This window comes from Mesoplodon densirostris, chromosome 5 (genome assembly GCF_025265405.1).
Source record: "Mesoplodon densirostris isolate mMesDen1 chromosome 5, mMesDen1 primary haplotype, whole genome shotgun sequence".
In the NCBI taxonomy this organism is placed as follows: Eukaryota; Metazoa; Chordata; class Mammalia; order Artiodactyla; family Ziphiidae; genus Mesoplodon; species Mesoplodon densirostris.
Window position 1 is genome coordinate 114,510,725 of NC_082665.1, and position 12,236 is coordinate 114,522,960.

The window sequence follows — 12,236 nt, forward strand, 5'->3', positions numbered from 1 at the left end:
CCCTGGGTTTTATAAATTTTATAGTTTATCCTAGACCCTGACAAATTCCAGCTGGACTTTTTGGCCTGCAATAATCAATTCACACAGCTAGGCTCAATGTGGGTGACTTAGGAGATTTATCACAATAGTATAGAAAATATATTTGAAGTACAGTTTAAGGAAGAACAAACCTATTACTGAGTGCCTGTCTTGGGGAGCATTGAAGAGGAAAGACGGTTCCTCTTTGTTAGATCCAAATCGAAAAGCTCTTGGCTAGTTGATTTTAATTAGAGCTAGGAAAACGAAGTGAACCTCCAGATTTCATTTTAATCAATAAATTCAGCTTCTTTTTTTCTACCTAAAAGTTCCTTTTCTGAATTGTATTAAAAGCCAAGCAAAATGAATGGAATTAATTACACAATTTCTTTATAGCTGGAGTGCTAATCTAGAGTGCAATGTTGATGGAACAGAGACAAACCCAGAAAGTTTCCAAGTAATCTTTATCAGTTAGGATTAGTCCTGGTTGCATATAAAAGGAAAACCAAAATAACATGAAACACTCAGGATTTATTCTTCTAATAGAAAAGAAGGTAGAATAGGCTCTTCAGTATTGACATGAATGCTCCAAAAATAATTAGAAACTCAGGGTCCTTCTTTCTCTCTGCCTCTGGCTTTCATCCTCAAGGCATTCACGGTCCAACACAACTACTGGAGCTCTAGCCATGTCTGTAGCTCATGTAACAGAAAGGAAGAAGCAGGATGAAAGAAGGGTGTACCTCCCAGCTGTATTAACTCCCTTTTCTGGAAATACCACAAAATTATTCCATCGTAATGCTTCCATCACCATCTCACTGCTCTCACATAGCCACACACAGCATTACAGGAGCCTGGGAATTATACATTTTAGATGGGCATAATGCCAATTCAAATAAAAGTGGGGTTCTTACTGAACAAGAAGCAGAGAAAGGTTTTTGGATAGGCAATTAGCCACTGGACAGCAATCTAAAAAATAAATAATCATCCAGGTGCTTCTTCTCACCTCAATTTATTGAAGTTGACTGTACAAAGAAACCATACACAGTAAATGAACATCTGACACTTTTACCCAAATAACGCTCAATAATCCTCAGGGAAATTCTAGCTGTTAGTGGACCTCACATAGGCCAGGACCTGACTGAGAGTAAAGCATCCAGGCTGTAGAGTCAGGCAGAGATGGGTTTGAACCCTTGCTCTACACTCTCTAGGTATATGACTTAATTTTCCTCAAATATGAAATAGGGGTTGTCAATCTGCCTCAAAGGATTGTGGGTTAAGAGAATGTAGGACAATCCCAGAGTATGGGATTGTTATTTTTCTCTATGGCAGCTTTCCTTATCAGTTATCCCACATGACTTTTAATGACTCTAATCAAAATAGATTTACAGTCTTATTCTAAGCAGAATAAGACTTTGTGTCCTGTTGTATGTCTAATGATATGGAACCACTTCTTTGCTCAAGGGATATAATCAGAAATGCCTGTACAGTTTAGGTAGTCACCTTTCTGTTAGGTGCACAGATATTTCTAGGACATGGCTTTCATTTGGTCTCTAGTCTCGTGTCTAAACTGAGTCTGGACATGTGGTCTCACATATAAATGGTACCAATGGTGACAACTGGTTAATGTACTTTGAATGGGGACTACCTAGCAAAGATCCTGGGTTGCTGGTGGTAGAGGCTGGTTTTTTACCTGGATGATAGAATATGTCTCAAGCATTGTATTTAGTTTGACCTTCCTGTAGAAATTCCTGTATTTTAGACATTGTACTTAATTTGATCTTCCTGAAGAAAACCCCTGTGGGAAAACAGATCACCAGGGCTAAAAGTATAAATAATACTGTATTAGAACCCACCATCCCCCTAATGAGTTTTCTATTTTGTAAAGTGATTTCTAATTCTTTACATCCACTGAACTTCATAAGAATCCAGCAAGGTCAGTAAGGCTGGGGAAAGGATTATTTTCCTTGTTTTGCACCTGAGGAAACAGAGACACAGCTCTAAGTGTCCTACATGAAGTCATACGGATTTCAAGCTTCAGAGCCAAGACCAGAATTCAGGCCCTCTGACTACAAGCTGGTACATTTTCAGTCCCGCCAGAAAGCAAATCAGAGGAGAGGCCACTCAACAGCTTCTGAGTTGTCAGAAAGCCAAATTTGCAAGCAGTTTCTGGAACAGTAGAGATGACAGCAGGTGAGACAGGGCAGCTGTTTTTATCAGGTTATAATTTTGTGTTAGTAGCTTCCACAGAACATCCTTCATTTACCCTGGAGGAGTTAGTGAGAGTCACCTTACGTTCACTGACATCTGAGGTTTTGCTGGGATGTGCTATCAGAGCAGTGAGAACTGGCACTTGTGATTAGCAAAATGAATCCCTGGGGTGAAGTGCCAGATGATTGCAGGGAGACAGAAAATAAAACAAAGACAAGCTCATTCATATTTTCGTTCTGCTAAGATTAACCACCATACTACATCTGTAGTCCTGATTTAGGTATTAGGGACACAAATATGAATAATAGACTACAAAACTGTCAATAGTTTTGATTCTGAGGAGGTCAAAATTGACTAGGAAAGAGAGAAAAGCACATCTGACAAGTACTGTTTTAGAAAGTTATAAATAAAGTACAGTGAAAGAAAAGAAGAGGGAAAGGCTGCTTCGTTTTTGGAGTAGTAACATTTGAACTGGTGCTTGAAAAATGAGGAGCTTTTATCACTGAAACAGGAGGCATAGGACATAATGGACATGGAGACAAGATGACATCTGTCATGGTCAGGGAATTTTAAGTGGTTCATTGTGGCTAGAACATATGGTGTAGGGACTGGGGGTGGTAGGGTGGGAGAGGAAGGTAGAAGTGAGAAATGAAGTCTGAAAGGTGTAATGGGATCTGACATCAAGGCGGAAGTGTATGGCTGAGGAATTTATACTTTATCTCGCAGGTGGTAGAGAAGGGTTTAATCAGGGGAGTGACATGATCAGAGCTGCCTTAGAAACAATTCTGGTGCCCCGTGAAGGTTAAACATGGATAAGTGCTACTGGGAGGGGCAGGAAAAAGTAACAGCAAAGCAATGGATGCTTCCTCGGTAGCAGAACTCTTTCTGTATTTTCTTTCCCTTAAATTTGCTTCTACTCTTTTATGTATTTTTTTTTCCAGTAGTTTACAGGCATTCTGGAGATATTAGGGCTCTTTCCAACTAGTTCAGGAGTTACTGCCAATGGTCAACCTGAATATTCATGACAGACCATAATACCATTTAACATGAGTAATTAAAGAGGAGTTTAAAGAGTCCTGGGGCAGCACTGCAGAGACCCACAGGCAAACATGGGGGGGCTACTTTACGGCAGCCCCATTCTCCACACAACGCACTTTCAAGTATGTCTGTGGCCCTCCGCCCATCGCAGGTCAATTTGCTGTGGAAATAACCTCGCTGTAGTTTCTGGGCAAAATCCCAGGTTCTGGCCTCTAAGATGACAGCATTAGCTGATACTAAGAATCAGTAGATACTGATTCAGTAGATACTGAGAATCAGTAGCCCAAGGATTCTTGACACTTCTTCTAGCCATAAGCCACAGAGAACCACTATTCAAAGTTAAACATTAAGAAGCTGAGCTTCAGGAAGCCCTGGGAAAAGTTAAGATTAGTTATCTGCTAAAGAAAGAAAAAAGAGGGGAAGGAGGTTGTTCCAGGTAGCCTAGAAGATACCTACCTGTTCAACTGGTTCTGTGGTCCTAATGGAATCAATCAGACAAGTGTGGACAGAGAGAAAAAACGTCACTTGAGCCAAAAACTTGATTTCAACGATTTAGTTTCCTGGGTTGAATGACTGGTTTCTGGCTAAATTTTCCAAGCAGTTCAGTAACTGGAAGTCACTGTTTTATGCCTAATTTTACATATACATATGTATATGCATAATTTTTCAGGCAGTCGAGTTTTATGAATAGTCCAAGCCAGAGAGATGTGGGCATCTGTGATCCGTTTTACATAAGGCAATGTCTTTTATATCTTTGGAAATAAATATCATGCTATAATTTCTTTTGTGATTCTTTTTTACTTAGAAATAAAATAGTTATATTTTCCCTATGTCCTTAAATCTGCTTAGTCAAAGATCCATTTCCACCATATTCTTCCAAGTGTCCACGCGCTAACCACGTGTCTACTTTGCGTAGCAACAATAACAATAATGGCTAACATTTACATAGTATTTGCCAGGTATTATTCTAAGTGTTTACTATTTATTAAGTTGTTTAATCCTCACATTAACCTAAAAAGATAGTTCTTCATAAAAGATGGGATAATTGGGGAACAGAGAGACTAAGTAATCTGCACAATCACGCTGCTATACATGGCAGAGCTGGAACACACCACTAGGCAATCTGAATTCTTACCTCTCAGAGCACAGCCTGGCCAAGGGTTTATACCCAGCAAGGACTAGAATCAATTTATCTCAAGAGCAAAGCATTCACCATTAACGTCCAATCTCTTTTTCTGTTCTTTGTTAATCATTCCACAGAAAGAACTGAAAGCCATTTTCTAATAGACTGGAGAACATGCCAAGTTGATAAGATGTACTATATGTGAACTGTGGGGCAACAAGCCTGTGTCCTCATCCCAGATGTCACATATGACAAAAGATTTCACAGCAGGTGCTGATTTTTTATCAATTCCATTTTACCTGTTTCTCATCCATGCTTTGTTGAAAAAGAAATGAGTGGCTAGGCATTCAAATATCATTTATTTCAAAATGCCTGTCTCACGTGTCATCCTAAATGTCATTACAAAACGTAAATAGGGAACTTTCTTGGTGGTGCAGTGGTTAAGAATCCGCCTGCCAATGCAGAGGACACAGGCTCAAGCCTTGGTCTGGGAAGATCCCACATGCTGCAGAGTAACTAAGCCTGTGCACCACAACTTCTGAGCCTGTGCTCTAGAGCTCGTGCTCCGCAACAAGAGAAGCCACCGCTATGAGAAGCCCACGCACAGCAACAAAGAGTAGTCCCCCCTCGCAGCAACTACAGGAAGCTTGCGTGCAGCAACAAAGACCCAATGCAGCCAAAAATAAATGAATAAATAAATAAATATATTTACTTAAAAAAACCAAACAAATGTAAAAAGCTCTCCTTACTCTTTAATTGGCTACAGGAGAAAACAGTGGGGTTACGAGGTGCCTTATGATCACATCATGCACTGAAGCATGGAACACAGAGTGCTTGAGGCGAAAAGGTAAGGAGTCTTTCCTTGCTTCCTCTCTGCCTCCCTGCTTGGTGTCCTATACAGGTTGCTGTCTCCTCTACTACCCCACATTTCAGGCCTGAATTATGTCTTCATGCTGTGGTTGATACATTATGCCATTGATCATTCATGAAAGACGTGAAGAGGGAAGCTTATCTGGGCATCAAAATCCTAGTGTTTTTTCCAGGCTCCCTTGGAACTTGGAGGACATTATCCTGGGCTATAGCATCAACCAACCAAGAACCAAGCTTTGGTAAATTATTTAAAGGGAAAAAGACATTCCAAATGTCTGTTTTACAAATGTTACATAAAAACCTGGTCTTAGATCTTTTGCAAATCATGAATAAGGGTGTGAAATCAAGTAGGAAAATATGGTCTCTGGCTTCTGTCCTTACTCCCCAACCCCTACCATCAACACAGCAGACCTTTTCTCAGCTATTCTCCTCTTGTCCTTTGGCCATTTTTCTTCATCTATCAACCCAGTTCTCCCCTTGTCATACCCTTCTACCAACCTTCTAGAATTATGTATGTAATTTTTTTCCACATAGTTATATGAAAATGTTTTCATTTAATGAAACAGCAATTAAATTAGAAAGATAACACATTTAAATGGCTACATTTTCTTTTTTTTAACATCTTTATTGGAGTATAATTGCTTTACAATGGTGTGTTAGTTTCTGCTGTATAACAGTGAATCAGCTATACATATACATATATCCCCATATCTCCTCCCTCTTGCATCTCCCTCCCACCCTCCCTATCCCACCCCTCTAGGTGGTCACAAAGCACCGAGCTGATCTCCTTGTGCTATGCGGCTGCTTCCCCATAGCTATCTATTTTACATTTGGGAGTGTATATATGTCCATGCCACTCTCTCACTTCAGCCCAGCTTACCCTTCCCCCTCCATGTGTTCTCAAGTCTATTTTTACATCTGCGTCTTTATTCCTGTCCTGTAAATGGCTACATTTTCAAGATGTGAAGGGTGGAAGAAACAGGGGCATTACAGGGTGAAAGCCCTCTGTTGAGTTCTTCTGGGTCTCATGGTTTACCGAGTCTCTAATCAGCTGTGTGATATAACTGGGGTATACTAAGTACAGCATTTTATCAGCATGGTGGTTTTATTAGTCATACTATTCTCCCTTGCCTATTTCCATCCCTAAAGTCTAGAAAAACCAAATACTTACTGTCTCAGCCTCTCTTGCAAATAGGAGTAGCCCCTGACCCAGTTCTAGTTAATAATATATGAAGGGAAATCTGCTGGAAGATTCTAGGAGAGGTATTTTTTCTCCCTGTTAAGAGAGCAGTCAGTGCAGGTGGAGAAGGCTCTCTCCCCACTGCTTCCTTCTTCTGCAGGTGGTTGTGTGAGGACATGATGGTGGGAGCTGCTGCAGCCATCTTGCAGCAAGGAGAAGGCCAAGAGAATTGCAGAGACACTTACAGAGGGATTGATATCATTCAGTTGCTGAAGTATTCACTCAACAACAGTTTGTTGAATGTTTATTATGCACCAGGCACTGTACTAGTGCTGGGGGGTTCATATTGTACAAAATAAACAATGTCCTTGCTTACAGGGAGCTTACATTTTAGTAGGAGGAAAGACAGCCAATAATAAATATATGTCAGCTAGAGTTAAGAGTTATGGTGAACAATTAAGAAGGATAAGGGATCTGGGGAGTGATGGGGTGATATTTTATACAGGTGGATAAAGGAAATTCTATCTGATAAAGTGACAATTGAGAGACCTAAAGGAAGTGAGAGAGGAAGTCAGGCAGATATTTGAGGGGGTGTGTAGGAGTGCTCCAGGAAGAGGGAACAGCATATGCAAAGGCCTCATTGCCTCTCTGGAAGCAACAACAAAGGAGAAGAGGGTCCATTTGCTTGCTGAGATTTTGCCAAGGAGAATCACAAGGGTGCGAAAGAAAGAAACGGACCCAGAAAGAAAAGGATGGTTGAAGGGACTTCTTTTGCAAGAAAGCAATCACTGCTGCTTATCTCCTTATTCTGGTAAAAAGTATGACAAGTCAATTCCAAGACTCAGTGAACCTGATATACAGAAAATGATCAAAAATAAACCCCTTTTGAAGGCTCTGGATAGTTTCATTAGAGCAGTGCTATTCAATAGAAATTTAATGCTAGCCTCATATATAATTTAAAATATTTTAGTAAGCATATTAAAAAAGTAAAAACAAGAAATTTAAGGACATATTTTATTTAACTGAATATATTCAGATATTATCATTTCAACATGTGACACAAGCCTCATTTCTAGTGCTCAGTAGCCATATGTGGCTCATGGCTTCCATATTGAACAACATATCTTCAGAGAACCAGATATGAAAAAAAGCTTTTTTAATAGAAAACTTCTGTAAGGATAAAACACAAAGTATTTTAAAAAACTCAGTCATAATTTTACCTGTTTTAATGTATCCCAACCAAAACTCAGACTATTTCTAAATCATTAAAATCTAGAACAATATTTGAGAAAAATCCAGGACTTGGCAATTCAAGGGAAATTGGGGATGATAACATCCATTAAATTGATGTACATACTAAATGAGATGATATATATATATTTTAAAAACTAGAGCAGGGTATAAATATGCCTCTGTGATATGAATAGTATTACTTCCTTGCTTTATTCGAATATTGGTCCCTGGTTATATAAACACTTCAGAAATCTGCAGATGATTCTTTCCTTCCAATATGATTGTGCTTTTTGTTTTTAAAACAATTATACATTAGGAAACACTGACCAGGAACACATTTAAAGTCCTAGGAATAATCAGTTTGATAAAAACTGTGACCTTTCCCAACATTCAAGAAATATCTGGGTCTGCACGCATGGGAAATCTAGAGAGTTTCTAATGTAGCAACAAATGGGGGAACAGGAAACTCTGATGGTTTCTGAAGCCTTTTCTGAATTAAAATCTGATTTAATTTACTGTATTCTGAGAGATATAAGTAAATATAAGCATAAATATATAATATAAATGTAAATATATAAACATTTTTTTTCTTCATAATGTCTGAGATTTCTGAATTTCCCTGTAATTACATTTAGCAGCGAGAAAACATCCATGACTGTGCTGAGCAGATCCCAGGAATCTGTCAGCTTTTCGCAGCATAGTAACCGACCGATCACTGCCTCAGACCTTCAATAGATACATAGGCCGTGTGCCTGTGCTTACAGAACTTCAGAGGTTTCCATGGATACGGGAATTTCAGTGTTAAGGCACATTGACTATCATTTTTTTTCTTGTCACCAAGAGTCCTGTAAACACTTGTGCTTTAAGATTTTGTGCAGAAATTTAGCATTTTATGGAGGACCAAGTCAGAATTATGTTCTCCCAAATGCATTGTATGATTTCCCCTTAGGGCAAAGTCCTTGAAATCATTTACATTTGTGGCCTCTTTTTACTAATGGACTTTTATTTATTAGACTAATAAAAGACAATAAAGCCTTAACTACGTTGTCAGTATCACTTTTAAGGGACAGATATTTATACTGTGTAAATGTTACAATTAATGAATAAGACAGTTTGCTCTAAATTCAAAATGGAAAGAAGCAAATAGGAAAGCAAGAACAGGAATATTATGTATATATTTAGCCATTTCTCTTCCTGAACAGGGTGAAATGTAAGTGTCAGTTTCAAGGACACCCTTGTGTCACATCTATCAACAAATCATTGTTTGAATGCACTCTTTTCATATTCAGTTTTTTTGTATAATTAAAAGACCTTTTTGTAAATCTGTGAACATGGCAGTCTTTGTCATTACTTTTCCCATTTCATATACGTATAACTGAGGCTCTGGTTTAAGGAATATGCCCTGTGTCACACAGCTAGCAAGTGACAGAACTGTGATTAGAACCCAAGACTCCTATCTCACTGTCAGGACTCTTCCATTGTCCTTTTTCCTGGGCAGAATACAGGCAACTTCTTCTATAGAAGGCATACCCCTGTCCTTCCTTCCTTGCCATAGGCTGATAGTTTTCTGTGCCTCTGACCTGGGCACCATCAAATCATTCTTTTCTCCACTCATTTCTCCAACTATTCAGTCCCCTTGACTGCCCCAGACACTTGGCTCAGCCTAACTCACCAAGTTTAGTCATTTCAAACGCACATAACCATCGGGAAGCAGCAGTCACAAAGATATCACATAGCCTGGATGTGCACTACACGAGGACTCAGTAGGGAAACAGATTTCTAGTTCCAACCATATTGACCAAGAATGTACAAAGCCCATTGAAAGAGAGGCTTGAGCAATTCGTACCAAAATCCAGTCTGAGCAGACATGTTGCCTGGATAGTCAAGTAGAGAAAAAAGCTTTTACTTTTACAGCATTGACTTTGGGGGGCAGGGTTGGAACTATATGACTGACTGCCTCTACTCCCACTTATTATGCTCTGGAGCCAAAAACCTCTGCATCATCTGAGCAAGTATCTCAGTTAAGGCCATGAGATCTTTACAAGACCATTTTTGCATGAAGACTCTCTCATTCACCTTGTATTTGTGCAGGGTCTTCTGTTTTTGCAGGGTTTTCACCTAAAAGGAAGACTTTGCTTTTAATGTCTAATAAAAGAGGGAGTCTGGGTAGAGGAAGAGCTCTTGACTAAGAGACCTGATCTGGGCCCTTCCCTGGGAGACCCTGAGTGTGGAGCTTCACAGCTCAGGCCTCAGAGCAGCTGCCAGGACCTGAGTAATCATGGGTTTGTTGTGAGGCTCAAATGAGACAAAGGATATGGAAGTGCTTTGCTAATTGTAAAATATGCATTAAAAAACAGTTCTTTTGCATAAATAACAAGGTCCTAATGTATAGCACAGGGAACTATATTCAATATCCTGTGATAAAGCATAATGGAAAAGAATATCAAAAAAATTCTCCATGTGTATAACTGAGTCACTTTGCTATTCAGCAGAGACTGGCACAGAATTGCAAATCAACTATACTTCAATAAAAAAACATAATACAAAAAAACAAAACAAAACAGAGTTCTTTTGAGGACTAACTTCACATATTGCCAATTGATTTTAGTCTCCATATGTTAAAAAGGCAAATAATGACCCTTGTTAATACTGGGCTTTTGCTGGACTTTATTCATTTTACAAGAAACATGACTAAAGTATCTCCATTATGGTTATTTCAATGTTTCAACCCTTTCAGCCTAACTAGGCAGCAGCTGAGGGTGTCATCCACGTGGTGCTTCACTTAATATAAAAGCCGAAGTAATGGGAATTAGTTATTTGGTTGTTTTATAATATCTGCTCCCATCACATACCATGTATAGCCCTCGACATCCCAGGACTACAACTCCAGATTCAGACAAACTTTGGCTATTACTACCCGAGGCTAATTTCTCATTCTTTCAGGAAGGAAATTTTGATTCTGTACTGGTCATCCATAGAGTACTGCCAAGGAATGATTAACTATCTCTCCAATCTGTAGGAATGAAGGGAGAACTCAGAGTTCTCCTGAGCGACAAAGCTTTCTCTGTTTCCCCTACTAATTCCATTCAGGCATCGAACTGAATTTACTCTTAACTGAATGCATTTTATCTATACCTGGCAGGGATCTAGAAGTAAAATTACAAGATTTATTTCATTTTGATTCTATCATGATTCATTTAATCACAAATATCCCCCCAAATGAAAAGATAATTTATCTTTGTGCCCTGACTGAGCAACCCTCCTCAGTTCAGATTCATGAATCCATAATCCAGGGAGGAGAGTGGATGATTAAGTGTCTGATTAGAGAAAACAGATTAACCTGGCAAACATAATAAATTTAGCTCATAAGCAGGATGGCATTATAAATGCTCACAATAACTCTCCTGTATAAAATCATGAACCACTGTCTTCAATGATGACTCAATTGAAATAGTTGGGGAACATAAAGCAAATACGTGTTTATGGATCTCTCTTTGAGACATTAAAAAAGTATTGAAAGGTATATCTGATTCAGTTTATAACTAAAAATACATTAAATAGGGAACATGTAAGAAAAATATTAACTCATAAAAACAGAGCTACAGCCTCTTAAGTGTTTGAGTTCCTGCTTTACCAATAAGTATATCTAGGTCCCACATGTTTTCAATGTCCTTCTAGTACTTTGTTTCCAAAGATGCCAAAGCCAGACCCCAATTTCAGACCCTGCAGATTCACCCTTAACCTTCACCACAGAACCTGATTCCTTTATAAAGGCGGCTGCATCTTTAGGTAGTTCTTATCCCATTGGGACAAAACAACATAAAATTAGAGAGCTATTTCAGCCTTTGAATCAGTAGGGAAAAAATCCTTCCTTTTAGCTGAGAGTCCATTTATATCAGAGTAAAAATCTAGGTTACGACTTGTTTGAAGGCAAGTCCTTGTGCTGTGCTCCAAAAAGTTCACTTAGCAGTCTGCGGGCCTTCCTTACTTAGCTGGTTTGTTATTCCTGGCCTCCCTTTTTTAGCAAGGAGAAAATGGATACTCTTCACGCCCAGCTTTATTTTTAAACTCTTACGGCTGTATTCCTGGAGGCCTTTGCTGGCCCATGGCCTGAAAGAGACTCAGTTAGGCTCTGCCCTGTCACGTGCGCACCCGAGGCGCGAGTTGCGCAGAATAAGGGACTTACTCTGCTCCTCTCTCTAGAGCCAGACCTTTGTCAGGGACGGGGCAGGGCAAGTGGGGAGGGGAATGGGCTGCCCGAGGGAGTCGTGTCTTTAAGGAAGGGCCCATCGCACGGAGCCAGGTAAATTTCCCATTGGGAGAAACTGGTGCCTGGACGTCTAGGGCCTTAGGCACCCTTCCTTCCTCCTTTCCGCCCTCCTCCCACTTCTGAACTTGATCTTAGGCTGGAGGGGGGTGACAGGGAGGAGTCCAAAGGGGGTGGTGTCCACGTGTGTCCCCACCGTCCTGGGCGCCGGAACTGGCTCCCGGGTACACATTTTGTAGGTTATGTGTGGTGGGAAGCAGGGAGGTTTTTTTAAGGCCACTCCCTCCTCCCACCGTAGCTTA

At 39.8% G+C, this 12,236-nt stretch overlaps 1 pseudogene; it reads right to left on the bottom strand.

The window, feature by feature from the left end:
• Positions 1-12,166, bottom strand: part of LOC132490523 (stAR-related lipid transfer protein 6-like) — a 38,174-nt pseudogene extending 26,008 nt beyond the window's left edge.
• Positions 12,167-12,236: the final 70 nt, after the last annotated feature.